This window comes from Triturus cristatus, chromosome 2_1, assembly GCF_964204655.1.
Source record: "Triturus cristatus chromosome 2_1, aTriCri1.1, whole genome shotgun sequence".
In the NCBI taxonomy this organism is placed as follows: Eukaryota; Metazoa; Chordata; class Amphibia; order Caudata; family Salamandridae; genus Triturus; species Triturus cristatus.
Genome location: NC_140581.1, coordinates 777391643 through 777414124, shown reverse-complemented (window position 1 = coordinate 777414124; position 22482 = coordinate 777391643). Strand labels below are relative to the sequence as shown.

Below are 22482 nucleotides of genomic sequence, written 5' to 3'. Positions count from 1 at the left end.
TGTACATTTGGGATAAAAGTCCACATCACCCTCGCCTTTTATTCCTGCTAGTTTTTTCTGCATCCATGCCTCTATTATTGTCAATGTTAAGTAAACTTTATGGGATAGGCATTTTCACAAACTTTAATGAGCTGCTTTTTCATGACTTTTCTAATAGCATAACAGACTTTCCTTAGGGATTGTATTTAACACTGTTTTTTAACATTTTTATTCTAAGTAGCAAGATCTTTTGTATAGCCTTCAACATCACACATTTTTGTATCTTTATGTGTATCTGTTTGACATGTTTAATTTATGAAACTTATTGATCATTGTTGGTTTTTGTTTAGATCACAGATTTATTGGATTAGAAAGCAGTCATGAAAAGGATGGATTCCTGTTCAATATTATAGAAGATCAGCCGATTTTCCGTCCAACACCCTTACATATGATCATTTTGAGACACACAATGATTGCCCACTGGGGCTTTATTATTTTCTTGAGCATCACTCAAGTTATGATTAATTAATTTAGAAAGGAACATTATAGTTTTCCTAGGGTTTCATCGAATGGACAAATGGCTAATAATAACATGTTTAATAATTTCAGACCTATCCTTGAGACTATTTATTTATTTTTCCATTGTGAAAGTAACACTGTGAAAAACAGTCTAAATCAGCAATTATTTTGTTTCTAATGCTTTAAAGAACATTTCATGTTTTTGTCACATTTATTTAATTTCAACACGACTGTTGGAGTGATGGTAACTCTTTAAGTCTGTTTTCCATTATCATTTGTCACATGATGGTTTGTTTATTTTAAGTAGATTGGCCAAACGATACCTGTTACTCGTGATCAAGGGGTTGTCCCCGAAACGCGTTGGGTTGAGTGATAAACGACAATAAATCACCGCTTTCTGCAACATTTTGGTCTTCGGCTGTTGATTGAGTGAAGAGAATCGACAATAGTTTGGATATATATATATATATATATATATATATATATATATATATACATACATATATAGAGAGAGAGAGAGAGAGGGGGCCTCTTGGCGCACTGGTGGTGGGGTGATGAGGTCCTCTTGTGTTCTGAGGACCTCAGGACACAAGTGGACTTCATACCCCGAGCAGCAGTGCACCAGGAGCTGTGTTTGCAGAGTGGTGTAGAAAGTCAGCTCTGTGGCACATACTGGAGGTACCTGGTGGGCTAGTTCGCCCCCAGGGATACTCAGGAATGAAGGGGACTTAATACCCCAACTTAGAATGTGCCAGGAGGTGTGTTTGCAGAGTGGTGGGGAAAGGGGGCATGGCCTTTGTCCACCTCTCAGCAATCCCACTGTGTGGGGCTTACTGGAGGTAAGACGTAGGCTAGTTGGCCCTTAAAGTACCCCCAGCAGTGAAGGGGACTTTAATCCCCATCCAAAAGAGCGCCAGGGAGCACGTTTGCAGAGTGGTGGGGAAAGGGGGCGTGGCCTGCTATGAGAACTTAGCAATACTGCTGTTTGGGACTTGCTGGAGGTAATAGGAGGGATAGTTGGCCCCCAAGGTTGTCATTGGGGGCCAACTACCCCTATTGTTACCTGCAGTAAGTCCCACACCATGGGATTGCTAAGACGTCTAAGGAGGACATGCTCCCCTTTCTCCACCACTTTGCAACCGTGCCTCATGGCAGACTACAGGATGGGGGATGAAGTTTAATTTACTCCGGATGGACTTTGGGGGCCAAGAAGCCCTCCTGGTACCTACTGTAAGTCCTACACAGCGGAATTCTTATGAGCTGGTCGGAGGCCCAGAACCCTTTCTCCACCACTCTGCAAACGTGACTACTACTTAAAGAAGCATCTTTCTGCACCTCTGACTTAGAGGTAGTTTTAATCCCCCTACCCTATTACATACTAGGGCCTTACAGAGGAGGTCATGCCAATCACAGGGGTACCCCAACGTATAGTGTTCCCTAGTGTATATATGTGGTTTCATTGTATTCTAAGTGTCTTTAAGCATAGCACTGGCTCTAGGCCTGGTTAGTCAGAGTCAGTTACCACCAGTCTCCATCAGCAAACAGTTGGGGGCACTGGATGACTTTGTAAAAAGGCCTCTTTCTGCTCCTCTGTTGGTTCTTTGTGTACATTTCTTGCTTCTTTCTGCACCTTTCTTCGACTTTCTGGACTCCAGTTGCCTCTTTTTACATTTGTCTTGCTTCTTTCTGTGGCTTTATTCCTCTTTCTGCACATGTCCTCCTTCTGTAGGCATAGTTAGAAATTCGCATTTAAAAAACCTTTGAAATTCACTGAAAAAACCATAGGTTTCAGGGACGTTATAGTAAGTTGGACATTTCACTCATACAAAACCTGTGAAATTCGGCCGTTATAGTTAGCTCAGCTAACTATAACTCGCACCCCCACAATGCACTGCTGATGATGTCACATATTACATCACTCACGACATGGTCTGTGACATCACTGATGACATCATCCAGTGCCTGTGTGTTTCTGTAAAATTTAAATATGTTTGATATATATAGGCCAAGCTGTATTGAAGAATGAGTGGGTGTATGAGTGTCTCAATAGATGATTTAGTAGGTGTATGACTGACTCTGTAAGTGAGAGATTAAATGAATCTTACTGAATGCATGGGTTACTGACTAAACTGTAGGCCTGGGCGAAAATGTTGTTCTGTTCGCGTAAATTGCGATATTTTGACATTTTCGCGTTCCACGGAGAGCGCGAAAATGTCAAAAATTTTGGTTTCCGCAGCTTGGCGATAATTTGTTTCTTGCTCGCGCTGTAAAATAATACATTCTCGCACGCGCGCGATCGCCTTACCTGAATCCCTGCGTTCGCCGACAAGTTTTCTTGATCCGGTCGCGTTCTCCATGAGATGTTGTATTGTTTTTAGCCATTTGCGCTGTCTCGCGACAGTTCGCGCCCGCAGTGACGTCATGCGTCGCGCGATCACGTCTTTCTTCTCGCGATCATGCACCGCGAGACAACTCAAAACAAGATGGCCGCACCCGCAAGCAACCACATGGGTAAGTTGGCGACCCGCAACCATGCAGAAAATCTCGCGAACATGCCGGAAAAAAACTTCCGCATCTTTGCGATATTTCCGCTTGTTTGAGATAATTTTAAACATTTTCGCGATAATTTGCGAAAGTTAATTTCGCAAATTCCCCCCACCCCTTCTAAACTGTGTGAATGACTGTATCAGTCTGTGTGTTGGTGTGTAAGCGGCTGCATGGGTTGGCGAATAGCTACACAAGTGTTTATATGGGTTATTGATTCGTTGTCTGAGTATCTATATGGGTGCCTCAGTGTTTGTGTGGGTAGGGGGTGTGTAACTGTGCATAGATGTGTGAGTGGGTGATACACTGCGTATATGGATTCAAGAGTTCATCTGTAAAGGGCTGTATGGGTGGGTGAGTGTGTGTATAGGTGTGTTGGTGAGTGAATGGATGTCTCAGTGGTACATGTGTGAGTAACTACATATGTGAAAGGCAGTATATGTGAGTGTTGGAGTATATAAATGACTATATGTGAGAGTGAGTGATTGTGAGAGCAGCTGTATGGATGAGTGTGCCCTTCTATCAGTGATTGTATAAGAGTGTAAGTATGTGTTAGTATCTGTATGAGTAAGTGAGGTGGTGTGTGTATAACTGTATAGGTGAGTAAATGGGAGCGTGATTAATTCTTTGCATGACTGACTAGGTGTGTGAGTAAATCTATTGTTGAGTGGTGGAGTGTGAGTATCTATATAGGTGTATGAGTGCATATGATAGTCCTGTACTTATGAGTGACCGAAAGTATGAGTGACTGTATGGGTGGGTGAGTGGATGTGTGTATAGACCTAAGAATCAGTGAGTGTGTACGTAGTTATTGGTGTTGGAGTGTCTATGGATTGAGAATGCAGTCTGTAATTTAGAGTGGGTGTATCAAAGGTTATATTAGGGTGTGAGAAGATGCATCAGATTATCACTTGGATGATGTAATAAGTGATGGCATCAGTGATGTCACTGACCATGTCATGAGTGATGTAATATGTGACATCATCAGCAGAGCATTGCGGGGGCGCAAGTTATAATTAGCTGAACTAACTATGACGGCCGGATATCACAGGTTTTGTACGAGTGTAATGTCCAACTAACTATAACATCCCTGAAACCTATGGTTTTTTCAGTGAAGTTATATATTTTTATATATATATATATATATATATATATATATATATATATATATATATATATATATATATATATAGAGGAGCGTCTTCTGTGTAGAAACTGCCTCCACCTGAACGGAAGTCGCTTCGTGATGGGAGGACCCCACAGAAGCGGGTCCTGTTAAATTCTGGCAATTCCTTCTAAATCCTTGAGAGGAAAAACGAAGCTGTGTGCGGTTCTTGGATTCTTTATTCAGCCACTCTGCCAATGGTTTTTTCAGTGAATTTGCAAGGTTTATATATATATATATATATATATATATATATATATATATATATATATATATATATATATATATATATATATATATATATATATATATATATATATATGTAACACCACACCTCTTATTTTTGCAGGAAAGCGAGTACGCACACGTGTCTGCAAGATAAAAAGCTTCTTTATTATGTAAGGCCTTCAACAGCTCAAGAAGTCAAGAGCGACACGTTTCTCTGTCACAGCAGCCTTTGTCAATCATATATATATATATATATATATATATATATATTTTTTTTTTTAACACACAGTGCTCCTTAACCATAGGACCACTGGGGATTGGAGCTCAGCCAATGTAGCTCTATCCTGGATGCCACTCTGGTCAAATACTGTTTTTTACTTAACCAAAGACTGTCAGCACAGCTTCGGAAATGGAAGTAGGGCCTCATACCAGAAGTCTGGATGATGACACTGGGCAGTCTTATGTACGCATGAGCGTCTGCATGTGTGGCACGTTGATGCATTGATACATAGAAACCTGCTTCAGACTTTCTTCTTGCTGTTGCAGGTGTTGTCAGGTTTACAGAGCCGTCCCGCAGGAAGCTACCTAATAACAATGGTAATGGGAATCTACGCATTGCTTGGCCTACTTTCTTTTGCATCAGGATTGGCAGCGGGTAAGGGTCATCATCTCATCATGCTCTTCTCAGACTTGAAGGTAAACTGTATGATTTCCTATAGAGGACCTTGTATCTGAAGGGCAAGGCAGGCTGGGGCAGAGTCATTCATATGTAGCGCCTTAGAGGGTTGTATGACATAATTTCGACAGACAGAAAATCGACCTACAAATATATCGCAACAAAAATATCGATGTCAAGAATATCGACATCCTATCTACAACATGGTAAGTACAAAAATATCGAAAATTAAATATCGGTGTCAAAAATATCGTTATTAAAAATATCGTTTTTCTTTTACTTTAAAAATATATGTAAAATAAACCAAATTATACTTAGAAATTAAAGAAACATAATTAAATATATTGTATAATATTTAAAATGTATAATTAATATATATAATTTAATAAAACTTTAATTAAACATATACATATAATATATTATATATATACTTACTTAATAATCAATTTTACTAATAATTTCTGTAACGTATAAATTATTAAATGTTTTTAAAAATTACCAATACATCTATACACATAAAATAATAACATTAATAAATATTTAATAATTACATATAGCAAATAATAATCAATATTTTTAATGTAAATAATTTTTAATATTAATGATATATTACAATAGCAAAAATAATACAAAACATATCAAATATGAGACACAATAAAACTACTAGTCCAACTCCAACAAAAACAACAGTAAGGAAAATGTTGAATACCGTAGGGGTAAAAATTACTATTCCAACTCCAAAGAATGCAACAGTAGGGAAAGCGTTGGATAGCATAGGGTTAAAATTACTATTCCAACTCTAGAGAGTGCAATAGTAGGGAAAGCGTTGGATAGCGTAAAGGTAAAAATTACTATTCCAACTCCAGAGAGTGCAACAGTAGGAAAAGCGCTGGACAGCGTAGGGGTAAAAATTACTATTCCAACTCCAGAGAGTGCAACAGTAGGGAAAGCATTGGATAGCGTAGGGGTACAAATTACTATTCCCACTCCAGTAAATGAAACAGTAGGTAAAGCGCTGGATAGCGTAGGGGTTAAAATTACTATTCCAACTCCAAAGAGTGCAATAGTAGGGAAAGCGTTGGATAGCGTAAAGGTAAAAATTACTATTCCAACTCCAGAGAGTGCAACAGTAGGAAAAGCGCTGGACAGCGTAGGGGTAAAAATTACTATTCCAACTCCAGAGAGTGCAACAGTAGGGAAAGCATTGCATAGCGTAGGGGTACAAATTACTATTCCCACTCCAGTAAATGAAACAGTAGGTAAAGCGCTGGATAGCGTAGGGGTTAAAATTACTATTCCAACTCCAAAGAGTGCAATAGTAGGGAAAGCGTTGGATAGCGTAAAGGTAAAAATTACTATTCCAACTCCAGAGAGTGCAACAGTAGGAAAAGCGCTGGATAGCGTAGGGGTAAAAATTACTATTCCAACTCCAGAGAGTGCAACAGTAGGGAAAGCGTTGGATAGCGTAGGGGTACAAATTACTATTCCCACTCCAGTAAGTGAAACAGTAGGGAAAGCGCTGGATAGCGTAGGGGTAAAAATTACTATTCCAACTCCAAAGAGTGCAACAGTAGGGAAAGCGTTGGATAGCGTAGGGGTAAAAATTACTATTCCAACTCCAGAGAGTGCAATAGTAGGGAAAGCGTTGGATAGCGTAAGGGTAAAAATTACTATTCCCACTCCAGAGAGTGCAACAGTAGGGAAAGTGTTGGATAGCGTAGGGAAAAGAATTACTATTCCAACTCCAGAGAGTGCAATAGTAGGGAAAACGTTGGATAGCGTAGGAGTAAAAATTACTATTCCCACTCCAGTGAGTCCAACAGTAGGGAAAGCGTTGGATAGCGTAGGGGTAAAAATTACTATTCCCACTCCAGAGAGTGCAACAGTAGTGAAAACGCTGGATAGCGTAGGGGTACAAATTACTATTCCCACTCCAGTAAGTGAAACAGTAGGAAAAGCGCTGGATAGCGTAGGGGTAAAAATTACTATTCCCACTCCAGTAAGTGAAACTGTAGGGAAAGCGCTGGATAGCGTAGGGGTAAAAATTACTATTCCAACTCCAGAGAGTGCAACAGTAGGAAAAGCGCTGGACAGCGTAGGGGTAAAAATTACTATTCCAACTCCAGAGAGTGCAACAGTAGGGAAAGCATTGCATAGCGTAGGGGTACAAATTACTATTCCCACTCCAGTAAATGAAACAGTAGGTAAAGCGCTGGATAGCGTAGGGGTTAAAATTACTATTCCAACTCCAAAGAGTGCAATAGTAGGGAAAGCGTTGGATAGCGTAAAGGTAAAAATTACTATTCCAACTCCAGAGAGAGCAACAGTAGGAAAAGCGCTGGATAGCGTAGGGGTAAAAATTACTATTCCAACTCCAGATAGTGCAACAGTAGGGAAAGCATTGGATAGCGTAGGGGTACAAATTACTATTCCCACTCCAGTAAATGAAACAGTAGGTAAAGCGCTGGATAGCGTAGGGGTAAAAGTTACTATTCCAACTCCAAAGAGTGCAACAGTAGGGAAAGCGTTGGATAGCGTAGGGGTAAAAATTACTATTCCAACTCCAAAGAGTGCAACAGTAGGGAAAGCGTTGGATAGCGTAGGGGTAAAAATTACTATTCCAACTCCAGAGAGTGCAACAGTAGGGAAAGCGTTGGATAGCATAGGGGTACAAATTACTATTCCCACTCCAGTAAGTGAAACAGTAGGGAAAGCGCTGGATAGCGTAGGGGTAAAAATTACTATTCCCACTCCAGTAAATGAAACAGTAGGTAAAGCGCTGGATAGCGTAGGGGTTAAAATTACTATTCCAACTCCAAAGAGTGCAATAGTAGGGAAAGCGTTGGATAGCGTAAAGGTAAAAATTACTATTCCAACTCCAGAGAGTGCAACAGTAGGAAAAGCGCTGGACAGCGTAGGGGTAAAAATTACTATTCCAACTCCAGAGAGTGCAACAGTAGGGAAAGCATTGCATAGCGTAGGGGTACAAATTACTATTCCCACTCCAGTAAATGAAACAGTAGGTAAAGCGCTGGATAGCGTAGGGGTTAAAATTACTATTCCAACTCCAAAGAGTGCAATAGTAGGGAAAGCGTTGGATAGCGTAAAGGTAAAAATTACTATTCCAACTCCAGAGAGTGCAACAGTAGGAAAAGCGCTGGATAGCGTAGGGGTAAAAATTACTATTCCAACTCCAGAGAGTGCAACAGTAGGGAAAGCGTTGGATAGCGTAGGGGTACAAATTACTATTCCCACTCCAGTAAGTGAAACAGTAGGGAAAGCGCTGGATAGCGTAGGGGTAAAAATTACTATTCCAACTCCAAAGAGTGCAACAGTAGGGAAAGCGTTGGATAGCGTAGGGGTAAAAATTACTATTCCAACTCCAGAGAGTGCAATAGTAGGGAAAGCGTTGGATAGCGTAAGGGTAAAAATTACTATTCCCACTCCAGAGAGTGCAACAGTAGGGAAAGTGTTGGATAGCGTAGGGAAAAGAATTACTATTCCAACTCCAGAGAGTGCAATAGTAGGGAAAACGTTGGATAGCGTAGGAGTAAAAATTACTATTCCCACTCCAGTGAGTCCAACAGTAGGGAAAGCGTTGGATAGCGTAGGGGTAAAAATTACTATTCCCACTCCAGAGAGTGCAACAGTAGTGAAAACGCTGGATAGCGTAGGGGTACAAATTACTATTCCCACTCCAGTAAGTGAAACAGTAGGAAAAGCGCTGGATAGCGTAGGGGTAAAAATTACTATTCCCACTCCAGTAAGTGAAACTGTAGGGAAAGCGCTGGATAGCGTAGGGGTAAAAATTACTATTCCAACTCCAGAGAGTGCAACAGTAGGAAAAGCGCTGGACAGCGTAGGGGTAAAAATTACTATTCCAACTCCAGAGAGTGCAACAGTAGGGAAAGCATTGCATAGCGTAGGGGTACAAATTACTATTCCCACTCCAGTAAATGAAACAGTAGGTAAAGCGCTGGATAGCGTAGGGGTTAAAATTACTATTCCAACTCCAAAGAGTGCAATAGTAGGGAAAGCGTTGGATAGCGTAAAGGTAAAAATTACTATTCCAACTCCAGAGAGAGCAACAGTAGGAAAAGCGCTGGATAGCGTAGGGGTAAAAATTACTATTCCAACTCCAGATAGTGCAACAGTAGGGAAAGCATTGGATAGCGTAGGGGTACAAATTACTATTCCCACTCCAGTAAATGAAACAGTAGGTAAAGCGCTGGATAGCGTAGGGGTAAAAGTTACTATTCCAACTCCAAAGAGTGCAACAGTAGGGAAAGCGTTGGATAGCGTAGGGGTAAAAATTACTATTCCAACTCCAAAGAGTGCAACAGTAGGGAAAGCGTTGGATAGCGTAGGGGTAAAAATTACTATTCCAACTCCAGAGAGTGCAACAGTAGGGAAAGCGTTGGATAGCATAGGGGTACAAATTACTATTCCCACTCCAGTAAGTGAAACAGTAGGGAAAGCGCTGGATAGCGTAGGGGTAAAAATTACTATTCCAACTCCAAAGAGTGCAACAGTAGGGAAAGCGTTGGATAGCGTAGGGGAAAAAATTACTATTCCAACTCCAGAGAGTGCAATAGTAGGGAAAGCGTTGGATAGCGTAAGGGTAAAAATTACTATTCCCACTCCAGAGAGTGCAACAGTAGGGAAAGTGTTGGATAGCGTAGGGAAAAGAATTACTATTCCAACTCCAGAGAGTGCAATAGTAGGGAAAACGTTGGATAGCGTAGGAGTAAAAATTACTATTCCCACTCCAGTGAGTCCAACAGTAGGGAAAGCGTTGGATAGCGTAGGGGTAAAAATTACTATTCCCACTCCAGAGAGTGCAACAGTAGTGAAAACGCTGGATAGCGTAGGGGTACAAATTACTATTCCCACTCCAGTAAGTGAAACAGTAGGAAAAGCGCTGGATAGCGTAGGGGTAAAAATTACTATTCCCACTCCAGTAAGTGAAACTGTAGGGAAAGCGCTGGATAGCGTAGGGGTAAAAATTACTATTCCAACTCCAGAGAGTACAACAGTAGGAAAAGCGCTGGATAGCGTAGGGGTAAAAATTACTATTCCAACTCCAGAGAGTGCAACAGTAGGGAAAACGTTGGATAGCGTAGGGGTACAAATTACTATTCCCACTCCAGTAAGTGAAACAGTAGGGAAAGCGCGGGATAGCGTAGGGGTAAAAATTACTATTCCAACTCCAAAGAGTGCAACAGTAGGGAAAGCGTTGGATAGCATGGGGTAAAAATTACTATTCCAACTCCAGAGAGTGCAATAGTAGGGAAAGCGTTGGATAGCGTAAGGGTAAAAATTACTATTCCCACTCCAGTGAGTCCAACAGAAGGGAAAGCGTTGGATAGCGTAGGAGTAAAAATTACTATTCCCACTCCAGAGAGTGCAACAGTAGTGAAAACGCTGGATAGCGTAGGGGTACAAATTACTATTCCCACTCCAGTAAGTGAAACAGTAGGGAAAGCGCTGGATAGCGTAGGATTAAAAATTACTATTCCAACTCCAGATAGTAAAACAGTTGGGAAAGCACTGGATAGCATAGGGATTCTATAAACATAATAACCAATTAAATAATTAGTTATAAAAAAATAGCATATTAATAATTAATTTACAAAATATGTATTATTACATACCAATTATTTAAAATAAAAATGTATATAAATAACTTTAAATTACATCCCACACTATTCCCCCTTTAACACACAACACACTACACATACAAAATACACAATACATTTAAATATCAGTTTATCTATTATTTACAATTAATAATACATTCTTTATAATTAATATACTTATTATTTACAAATTTATACATATTAACTACCAAATTACAATTATTCACAAATTAATTATTAATTAACAATACATTAATTAGCAATAACAACAAATAACATGAAATAATAAATTATTTATGTTTACTATATTTAACGTTCTAATAACAATTAATTACCAATTAATAATTAATTAACAATTAATTATTATTAATTACAAATAAATAAAAATTATCAGTAATTATTTGAATTTAATTACATCCCACCCTATTCCCCTATAAACCCACAACCCACTACACATAAAAATTCACATAATTAATTTAATCATCAATTAATCACTTAATAAAATTAAATCACCAATTAATTAGTAATTAACAATTAATTAATTAACAATACCAATAAATAAATATTAATATTAAACTAATTATAACTTATATAATTAACCAATTAATAAAATTAATTTACAATTAATAATTAAGTAACAATTAATTAATCAATTAATATATTTAATTAACAATTAGTAATTAATTAACAATTAATTAATCATAAATATCAATTAAACAATACATATTAATTAATTAATTATAATTAAATTACTTCCCACCCTATTCCCCTATAAACCCACAACCCGCTCTGATACTAAAACGCTAAATTATATTTTAAATAATTATTAATCTCTAAACATTTATTTACAATAATCTTTAACATACAAATAAAATACATATTAAAATACATTACACTAATAAAATATCGATATTCTTAACATCGAAATTTTTGATTACGATATTACTTACATCTATATTAATGACTTCGATATTGTCAACTTCGATAATACTTACCTTGGGGTCGATATTCTGTCCATCAATATTCTTGACTTCGATATTCTTTACCTACGATATTTACAACTCGATATACTTGTAGGTCGAAATTTAAAACTCGATATTTAGACTGCTCACCACCTTAGAGATGACTGACTCGTCCTTAGGTCCCCAACCTTGTAGAGGGATTCTGGTTTGTTGTTGGGCAGGATAGGTGTGTCCCCCAAAACACCAGAAGTACTGACATTTCTCAACTAAAAAAATACTATACAAATAGTCATCATCATCATCAAACAAAGCTTTATTCAGTTGATAGTAAACCATCAAAGCATTCATATTTAAATATATATTCATAAAAGCATTACTTCATGGATTATAAAAAATGAAATATGTTCGATGGCTACCATATACTGGCCTGGGAAAACAATCAAATTAATTTAATAAACAAAGTTAAAACAATAAAACAGGAAAGGTTTCCATTAGAAACAATTCACAAAACCAGTTAAAAACTCTGCAGTTTCCCGGGGTGCAGTAAAGTAACAGTACATCAGATATATCAATCTCATGATACTATAAACAAGCATTTGCAATGCAAATTGGTCTCTAATTAGTGAGAGTTAGAGGTATTGGTGCTATAAACGAGAATGTGTTTTACCCATGTGTTTTGGATTAGAGAGGAATTATGTGGTTTGTAATTGTTAGTTGTGGAATTGTGTGTGGGGGAATTGTGTGGAGTTGATGTGTGGAGTGGAATTATGTAGCATGGTGTGTAAGGAAATATGGGTATAGTAATTATGTGGCATTGAGTTATTGGAATTATGTGTAGTAGAAGTGTGTCAGAGTGTAATTATGTGGAATGGCATTCTGTGTGGTGGAGTGGTATGTTGTGGAGTTGAATTATATGGTATGCTGTTGAATTATGTGGCATGATGTGAAATTCTGTGGTGTGGATTGAATGTATGCGGTGTGTTTTGTAATTGTGTTGTTGAGCTGAAATATGTGGCTTGTTGTCAAATTATGTGGTGTGGAATGGAAATGTGTAGAGTTGAATTGTGTGGCGTGGAAGTGTGTGGCGCTGGGTGAAATTATACTGATTGGAATTATGTGCTTTGGTGTAGAGTGTCTTTGTGTGGATTGTGTTACCAAGTTTAAAAATGATTAAACATAATTACAAAGAAAGGCAGACTTTTATTGCGCACACATTTACAAAACCTTATAATATGTAAAGACTTGTCCAAAAATCAAAACATGCAGAGTCAACTCCCAGCAACATTCATGAACTCTACTGAGGGCTTGAACAAAGCACAATTATAGGGGGCATTCTTCCAGCAAAAGGAAACATGTTGTCCTTAGTCCCAAACCAAAAAGAGGAGAGTTCTAACTCCTCAGCCAGCAGCAAAGCACAGTACCAGATGGTACTAATGTACAGGTTTCGGAGGGGGGTGAGCTGGGAGGAATGAACAAAAACAGAAGTGGGGAGGAAGGTGCTAGTTAGAAACCTCCTTACCACTCTAGTTCTAATGCTATCCTACGGGGATAAGAAAGGGAAGTGGAGAAAGATACATAACACAGTGGTGCTGGAGATGTGCAAACATTGTCGCACAGAGTAGCTCCCTGTCTTTTAAGTAGGGTTACTCTGTGAATCTGGCTCGTGTGGTGGGAATGTTTTGGTAGCATGTGAAGCCCTTGGTTTTTAAATTATGCAGTCCCAATTTAGACTCCGTCAGTGCTGATGGTGCAAATGGTGGTTTGTTGCTGATCAAGAAAGAAGCCACTGACTCACAAGTGTGCAGAACACTAGTTTAGGCTCTGGTGCTGGGGTTTGTCTATTAGTGGCAGGCACTGAATTCCTCTGAGGTCAGTACACACACTGCACTGGGCAAGCTGGGCTTGCTAGCAAGTCAATATCCAGAGAACTCCGGGAGCAGAGGGTGGAGCTCGGCAGAGCAGCGAAGGCAGCAGGATGCAATTATGGGATCATTTAAGGCAGGCTCACAATCCCAAACCACTTTGCAGAAAAAGCATAACAAATTTATTATTTACCTTGCCGTCTGGTGAAAACTATAGCAAGATGTCCCAAATGACATAAATAATGGTTTCTCAAAATGCTGGTTCTAATGAATCACAGGAGGATTTGGCTCACTTAGTCAAACTTAAAAACGATACAAAATACTATTTCAAACCTTTGACAAATGCACGCATTTGAACTGTTCAACACTAGTTTCGCAGTTCACATTATCCAGTGATCACTTCTAATGTAATTGTCAGCGAGTGCAGTGGTGGCCAGAGCTTCCCAACCCAAAACACACATAAAGGCAAGCAACTACAGTGACACCTAGTCACCTCAATGGAGACTGCAGGCAGCTCTTCAGCGTAATGCCTTGATCAGTGTGAGCATATGCTGAGACAATCACAAGAGAGACACACAAAACAAACAATCAGCAGGCAGAGCCCCTTTGCGGGATCCCAGATTTTTAGTGGTCATGGTGGAGCGGGCAGAACTCCGGTAGCAGAGGGAGGAGGCTAGGCAGAGCAGCAAAAGCAGCAGTAGGAGGAGGGATGAATGGCTGCTGAAGTGAGGGTCAGCTGGTCCTGTGTTATGCTGCAACCTGCTGCTGCTCCTGGGCCCCAGCCGCCTCTTCTGTGATCCTCCACGGGGTCAACAGTATATGGCATCAATGCCAGAGCTCACTGAAAATACCAGGAGCACTGCTGGGATGGTGGTGACATCAACATGGTGAGAAAGCGCTTGGCATACTGGGATATTTAGTGCATGCAACTTGTGCGTTTGGTGCTGTTAGAACATTTTAAAGGTAAAAAGAACTACAGGTCGCTAAATTCAGTGGAACCATATTATTTGATTTCTGTGACCTGGCAAAAAGACTAGGAGCTGCAGGGAGTTGAGGAGAACAGCAAAATGAATATTAATTTTGAATAAAAACACAGCGAGGCTGGGGTAGATGGGGAGGGCATGCAGGAGGTGGGAGACTGGTGGGAGGAATGAGGGATAGGAGAGCAGGAAACAAAGAAATAAAAAAGTCCTCAAATGAGCGTAAATATACAGTAGTTTTAGAAGATACTGAAATAGACAAGTGAAGCCCACATATAGGTGCCAATTACGATCCGGTAAAAAAAATTCCCGTACGACTCGTATCCGGTCTTTTTACCGTACGAATCGTACAAGTGCCGTACAAACTGGCAATCACGATTCGCATGGTAAAAAGCCCATACGAGTCGCATTGGGAATAATTCCCCACATGTCCTCGGGTCGGAAAAAGTGTCCGACACGTCCTCGGACGATTTACCGTACAAACGTGAAAAGCGAAGTCCGACCGGGGAAGCACGATCCCTCCTGGGCGTCCGAATGTGCAACCGTATGGTTAAAAGACCGTCCGCACCGAACTCCAATAGCAACCATGGAGACGTCCAAACAGATGCCGGGTACGCGCCGTACCCCCCCCCAGCCCCCGCATGTACGCACCGTACCCCCCCCAGCCCCCGCATGTACGCGCCGTACCCCCCGTGTATGTACACCCGAGTACGTGTCGAACTGTACGTGTCGAACCCCCGTGTCTGTACACCCGAGTACGTGTCGAACCCCCCCGTGTATGTACACCCGTGTACGTGTCCAACTGTACGTGTCGAACCCCCCGTGTATGTACACCCGAGTACGTGTCGAACCCCCCCGTGTATGTACACCCGAGTACGTGTCGAACCCCCCCGTGTATGTACACCCATGTACGTTCGAGTCGTACCCCCACCCGTGTATGTACAGTGCGTACCCCCACGGGGGGTTTGACACGTACTCGGGTGTACATACACGGGGGGTTCGACACGTACTCGGGTGTACATACATGCGGCACTTTTCCGGCACTTTTTGGGTGCCGTAAAAATATTGCCATCCGGACTGCTGTCGGTTCGAATCGTACTTCCTGGGTCGTGAAACGCGGCCTGAGAGCGTCCCGACGTCACGTCGGCTCTTTCCCCGGATCCCATTTGTATGTATCTTTTCGTCGGTCGGTGTTTTGTACGACTCGTACGGAAATGGTGTTTCTGTGCGAATCGTACTTGCATGTTTGTAAAGTTTTACGACCGGGTACGAGTCGGACGGAAAAAAGCCTCCGTCCGACGGTTCGTAACCGGTTTTTGCCGGATCGTAATTGGCACCTCTGTGTGTGTGTGTTGTGTGTGCGTGTTGTGTGTGTGTGGGTGTGGGTGTGAGTGTGCGTGCGCGTGTGTGTGTGTGCATGTGTGTTTGTGTATGTATATATATATATATTATCTACTGGCGGTCGCCAGTAGATAGTTATAGTTAGGACCGTGTTTCCATAGGAAATCCGCAACATTCTATTTGGAATAACTTTGGCGCCGGTTGACGAATCCTCGCGAATTTTTCAAAACTAATGGGGCGCTACGCTCCGCTCCTACCCTGAAAGTCTCGGGGGGATTCGTCAAGCGTGGGATGAGAAAAAAGGGGGGTCCCAAAACGCGTTTTCCCCATGCATTTTCCCATAGGACCTTTAGTCCGAGCTACAGCCCGAACGGCTGAACAGAATTACTTGAAATTGGGCAGAGAGGTAGTCCTCAGGTCAGGGATGTGCCTTTTGCAGGTCTGGTGTAAATATGTTCAGTAGGTCCTGAGAAAATAGCATTTAAATCAATATATATATATCTGTAAGCGCGCTCCATGCGCTTACGGTAAGCTTACCGTACGCGTACGGTGCGTGCGCGAGCTCAATTCTGATTGGTGGTTACATGACTGTAAACATTCGAATCGGTCGAAATCAGAAAGTATCGGCCGCCATTCTCTGTGTCTCGCACTGAAAAACAAAGGTTGATAACAGGAAAAGGGGGCAACGAAGAGAGTTGCAGACCCCCTAGCGTTCGTCAGGGGGTTCACGAAGGACCAAAAAGTATGAAAAATAAATTTAATAATTTAAAAAAAAAATCGCGGCGTGTGCGTACGGTAAGCTTACCGTACGCGTACGGTAAAAAAAAATAAAAAAAATAAAAAGAATTAACAATCACATTTAATATTTAAATCTAAGGACCCACAAGGGAGGAAAAAACAATTGATATTTTGTAAAAAATGGCAAGGCGTGCACGGTACGAAATGTGCAACGTTGGCGCTCGGTGCGCGAAGCGCACCCAGTGCCCACAGCGCGCGCACGGTGCGCGAAGCGCACCTTGCGCGCAAAAATTAAAAAATAATTAAAAAAATAATTACAAATAAATACATAACTTAGCATTTAAAAAAACGTACAAATTCACTGAAAAAACCATAGGTTTCACACACGTTATAGTTAGGAATTAGCATTTAAAAAACCTTGTAAATTCACTTAAAAAACCATAGGTTTCACACAAGTTATAGTTAGCTGTACATTTCACTCGTAAAAAACCAATGAAATTCCACGTCATAGTTAGATCAGGTAACTATAACTTGCGCGACCGCAATGCACAATGTGTCATTTCAGATGTCATCATTGATGTCATGAGTGATGTCACTGACCATGTCATAAGTGATGTAATATGTGACGTCATCAGCAGTTTATTGTGGGCGCGCAAGTTATAGTTACCTGATCTAACTATAACGTGGAATTTCATTGGTTTTTTACGAGTGAAATGTACAGCTAACTATAACTTGTGTGAAACCTATGGTTTTTTAAGTGAATTTGCAAGGTTTTTTAAATGCTAATTCCTAACTATAACGTGTGTGAAACCTATGGTTTTTTCAGTGAATATATATATATACATATATACTAAAATATATACAAGAAGTGTCGAATGCTCGACCTAAAAATCAAGAAAGGCTACAGCAAATAGGCGAGATTCACAAAGAAGGGGATAAATACTGGAGGTAGAGAGCTGCAGGTCTTGGCAGAACATGGTGAAAGAGGTAGCAGGTTTTGGCATAATGTGGTTCAATGGGCAGCTGGTGTGGAACATTGTCAAACCAATGAAAAGCAATGCTTGAATACTGCTGCTTAAATACCTTCCCCAAAAATGAAAGCCCTGGGCGAAAAGCACTACGGCTATCCCATGGAGTGCCACATGTCATAAGGATCTTTCTTATCTCTATTGAGTCTCAGATTGCAAATGAGAAGCAGGCCTGTCAGGCTTGTGGGAACTGTGGATCCCTAATGCAAATATTGTCTGTTTCCAGAACCACTGACTGCCTTGTGGACCTTTAGTCCTTGTTATCCAGTACATCATTCAGAGACCAATCCGAAGGGTTTGCACAAGCACGTAGATACAAGAGAACCCTATTATGATTGGTCCTGGTAGTGAGTTCTTTGCCCTAGTTAGTCTGCAGAAGATACCCCCTATAGGTCAAATCGCAGCAGCATGACAGCCAAAGTCTTTCATGTAACAAAGTGATACATTCTGGGAGATAGAGACTCTGCAGGCCTAAATATCCAATTAAGTTTAGCCGCCATAAAATCACATTCAGAGATTGCGAGATTCTAGCACTTGCAGAATATCCCACCCCCTCTTTCAGCTGAATATAGATAATAGGGAATCAGCTCGGTTGATTGACAGTTTTCATGATTTTAAATTTACCTATTCAGTTTAATGATTGTTGTCGGACTTTTTTGGAATCTTTTTGTTAGGTGGATTATGTAACAATAATTAGCTAGTATGCTGTCACAGCAAATGTTTAGGAATGCAGCACTTTTATTGCTTATTCATTTAACCACCTGCTAGTCATGTTCAATGCCTGTTTCTGGGTGCCATTCCAACCTTTAGTTCCAACATCTGGGTTCAGTTGAAATACACAAAAAGATTGCTAGTGCCTGCTTTCCTGCGTGTCTTGGTGCCAGCTGAAATTACCAAACAAGCCTGCTCCCTGCCCCTTCAGACTCACAGCAGCAGGCTGACTCCCCATAGCACAAGACAGGTGTGCGTCATAGTGTTTTCAAGGGAGGGCCAGGGTGAGGTTCTTCATTGCTGTGCTTCACTACTAGAACTAATGCATCTATTCAAGGCCTATGCACCAAAGAAGTCAAACCTTAGCTGCCCTAAGCTTAAACAAGCATTTACAATGCAATGGTCTTGGCATTGTTAAAGTTAGAGATATTGGAATTGCTCATAACCCCCACCACAAATCTTCAACACAACACTTAACCAGCACTCTTAACCCCCTTTATTCTCCCGATGTAGGCAGCAGTAGAACGAAAGCACCAGCTGGTAGAGTTATATATTTATATGGCGCGAACTCGCCCGGAAGTTATTGGAGCGCTTTACATAACCCCGTATTTACATTACACATTCAGGCATGGGGATATTTGGAGCGCCCTGCATGAGTGCCGGCTACGTTACACATTCAAGCACGGGGAAGGATGTGGACGCGACCCCGAGGGACGAACTCTGGCTTCCAGCACAAAAGTCGGCAGTCTAGCCGAGGGACAAAGTAATGATATAGCGTGAACTCACCCGGAAGGTATTGGAGCGCTTTACATGGCCCCATATTTACATTACACATTCAGGCACGGGGAGATTTGGAGCGCCTTACATGAGTGCCGGTTACGTTACACATTCGGGGAAGGATGTGGACGCGACCCTCAACACAACACTTAACCAGCACTCTTAACCCCCGTTATTCTCCCGATGTAGGCAGCAGTAGAACGAAAGCACCAGCTGGCAGAGTTATATATTTATATGGCGTGAACTCGCCCGGAAGTTATTGGAGCGCTTTACATAACCCCGTATTTACATTACACATTCAGGCACGGGGAGATTTGGAGCGCCCCGCATGAGTGCCGGCTACGTTACACATTCAAGCACGGGGAAGGATGTGGATGCGACCCCGAGGAACGAACTCTGGCTTCCAGCACAAAAGTCGGCAGTGTAGCCGACGGACAAAGTAATGATATAGCGTGAACTCGCCCGGAATGTATTGGAGCGCTTTACATAGCACCGTATTTACCTTACACATTTCGGCACGGGGAGATTTGTTGCGCTTTACATGAGCGCCGGTCACGTTACACATTCAGGCACGGGGAAGGATGTGGACGCTACCCCGAGGGACGAACTCCGGTCTCCAGCACAAAAGTCCGCAGTCTAGCCGACGGACAAAGCAATGATATAGTGTGAACTCGACCGGAAGGTGTTGGAGCGCGCCACATAGCACCGTTTTTTCATTACACATCTCGGCACGGGGAGATTAGTAGCGCCTTATATGAGCGCCGGTTACGTCACCCATTCAGGCACGGGGAAGGATGTGGACGCGAACCCAAGGGACGAACTCTGGATTCCAGCACACGGCGAGGCAGAAAACAGGCACACATGCAGCATCTGAATACAGAGAGGCTTACTCCCAGAAGAAAACAAGCACACCACTGCCTTTCTCCGAGGTGAAAGCAGAAATGCCTCGGAGAAAGGCAGCGGCTTTTCGGATTCGGGGGCGTGTTTTTCTCGAACAACACGCCCAGAGAAAAATCGACAAAAAACACGCCCCCGAATCGCAAAACGACGGGGCTTGTTTGGAGAGACAAGCCTCTTCTCCAATGGCTGACCAGCATTTAAGAGGCCAGCCAATGGAGAAGAGGAGAGAAGAGGGGCGGGTTCAAGCCCCTCTTCTCCAAGTCATTAAATCTCGCAAGCGAGACTGCGCAAGCGCAGCCTTCGATAGCCGAGACCTAAAAATGAACATCCACCATCCCATCTCACCAGTGTACCAGTGGTCTCCAGAAGCGCTGTTAAAAAGTAAGCATAGCGCTCAGTGCAAAGGGAGGTGCCTCCAGGTGCTAGTGTGGCAGTTTGTGGTCTCATGATGAGACATGGTCTATTTCCAGTAAAGCTTTTATGCCTTAACAAATAAATGAACTGAAAAGGCACACTGCCTTTTTGATACGGGCACGTTTCTCAATGTGAATTAATAATTAAGACCGTGGGCTGTCTTCTATAGCACACTAAGGCACCAGAGCAATGTAATAACAGTGACCTAATATTTTACCTCAATAGCAAGCACGGCTTCATTGTTCAAACAATTATGCAACACCCTTCGTTTCTTATATAAAGAAACACTTCTAGAATGAAATATATATATTTCTTAATAGTCCACACCGCCTTTACTATGTCAGTAAAGCACTTGCAAAGCCTTCACACCCACATAAAACAAGAGGCAAGAGAAAAATAACCGTTCTGTGTTTGATGTTGGAGAAAGCCTGAAGCATGTAATGAGCTCGTGAATTGTTCTGGATGCTGCATGGTCTGTAAGGTGAGCTCTTGGCCCTTTCTCCCCCCCCCTCTTGAGTTTATTGCCTGAACGTGTTTCTTTTGAAAGATTCACGGGTGGTTGGAAAGGACAGCAACCATAACAAGCCTGCGAACACACGAGCAGAGGCAGGCAAACATATATCAGACGGGAGGAGGGACATGCTTGTGCTGTGCGATTGTCAATATATCGTGTCCCAAGTAGTGAAGCACACCTCTCTCTCTCGTGAGCAGAAAGATGAGTAAACCCACCATACAATCTTTAGCAAAGCATAGCGTGCTTTAGGCACAGGGCTTCCAATATGTCTAGAAAGGTACCATTTTCTAGTTGTTGGGCTATACAATTCAGAAGTTTCGCGTCTAAAGTGAGTGTCTGCGCATAAGAGTGCACACCCTGCAATCTCGCTGCCACGCTTCTTGCAAGCCACACTATTCTTGCTGTAAACCTGCCATGCTGATATGGGCTCAGTCAAGCCACTGCCAAGGCTGGGGCTCTCACATCCCTGCTCTGCTGCCTTAATCCGTCCCAGCTCCGTGCTTCCATCGTCAATGACAATTTGCAGTTTATTTTATGGCAGGCGGGGATGAGAGCCTCCCTTGGCAGAGAACTGAACCAGTTTCCTTGGAGTGTTGCCACATCCCTCAAACTTGTGAACAGTTTAGCCTACACACAGTATAACAAAGAGGGACAGCTGATGTAACAACAGGTGAGGCAGCACTAACAAAACTGTGGCAGGGAGAAATATTATATTTAAATATAAACCGATATAGCGCCAAAGCTGAACAAAGCCAAACAGTAAGAGAATAGGAAACCAAGAAAAAAAATCGTCCCCCACAGAACATACAGAGATCCATAGTGGAATGAGACAGTACTTAGTCCCTGCAGCCTGGGAGGGACAGAAGAGAAAAGGAGGTACAAAGAGGCAGAACTAACCACTAGCAAACATGTTTTTTTAAAAGACACTAAACAAACCAATCGAAACAAGGGGATGCACAGAGAAGTATACTAAAGTATGCATGAGGTCAAACGTTTACACTCGACCTAAAAAAGACAGCCAATATCAATGGGATTCCAGCCGCCTGCCCAAGAAAAAAAACCTAAAAACTTTATTCAGTTCTTCTTTTTCTCTTTTTTAATCTCTTTTTCTCTTTCCTTTCTTCCATTTCAAAACCATCAAAGTGTTCATAATCCATACATTTGGACTGTCTTGTTCTTAATTAAAATATTAATTAGAAAGATTCCAGATAAGGTCGTAAATATATAATAGCTTTAAAATGGCAAGTGCAAACATTTCATTGGGTAACTTCATAGTTAGGTAACAAGAATTAGTAAAATGTAAAGTGCTAAAAGATTGACCATTTTTCCTAAAAAGAGCTTCCCATACTAGAGCCTTATAGCCTGCTGTAGCGGGCGATACCGGCTATTTAAGGCCCTCTCCACCGTTAAACGCTCGAGCCTAAGGCGAGGGACTTTAACAAGGGAGCGGGACTGTAATAGCTGGTATAGCCCAGCTACGAAGGGCTATAAGGCTGTTAGAACAT

At 41.6% G+C, this 22482-nt stretch overlaps 1 protein-coding gene across 1 annotated transcript in view; it reads left to right on the top strand.

The window, feature by feature from the left end:
- The window catches only part of LOC146865864 (uncharacterized), a 37834-nt gene that overhangs the window by 1793 nt on the left and 13559 nt on the right, over nt 1-22482 (top strand). The window lies entirely within an intron of this gene.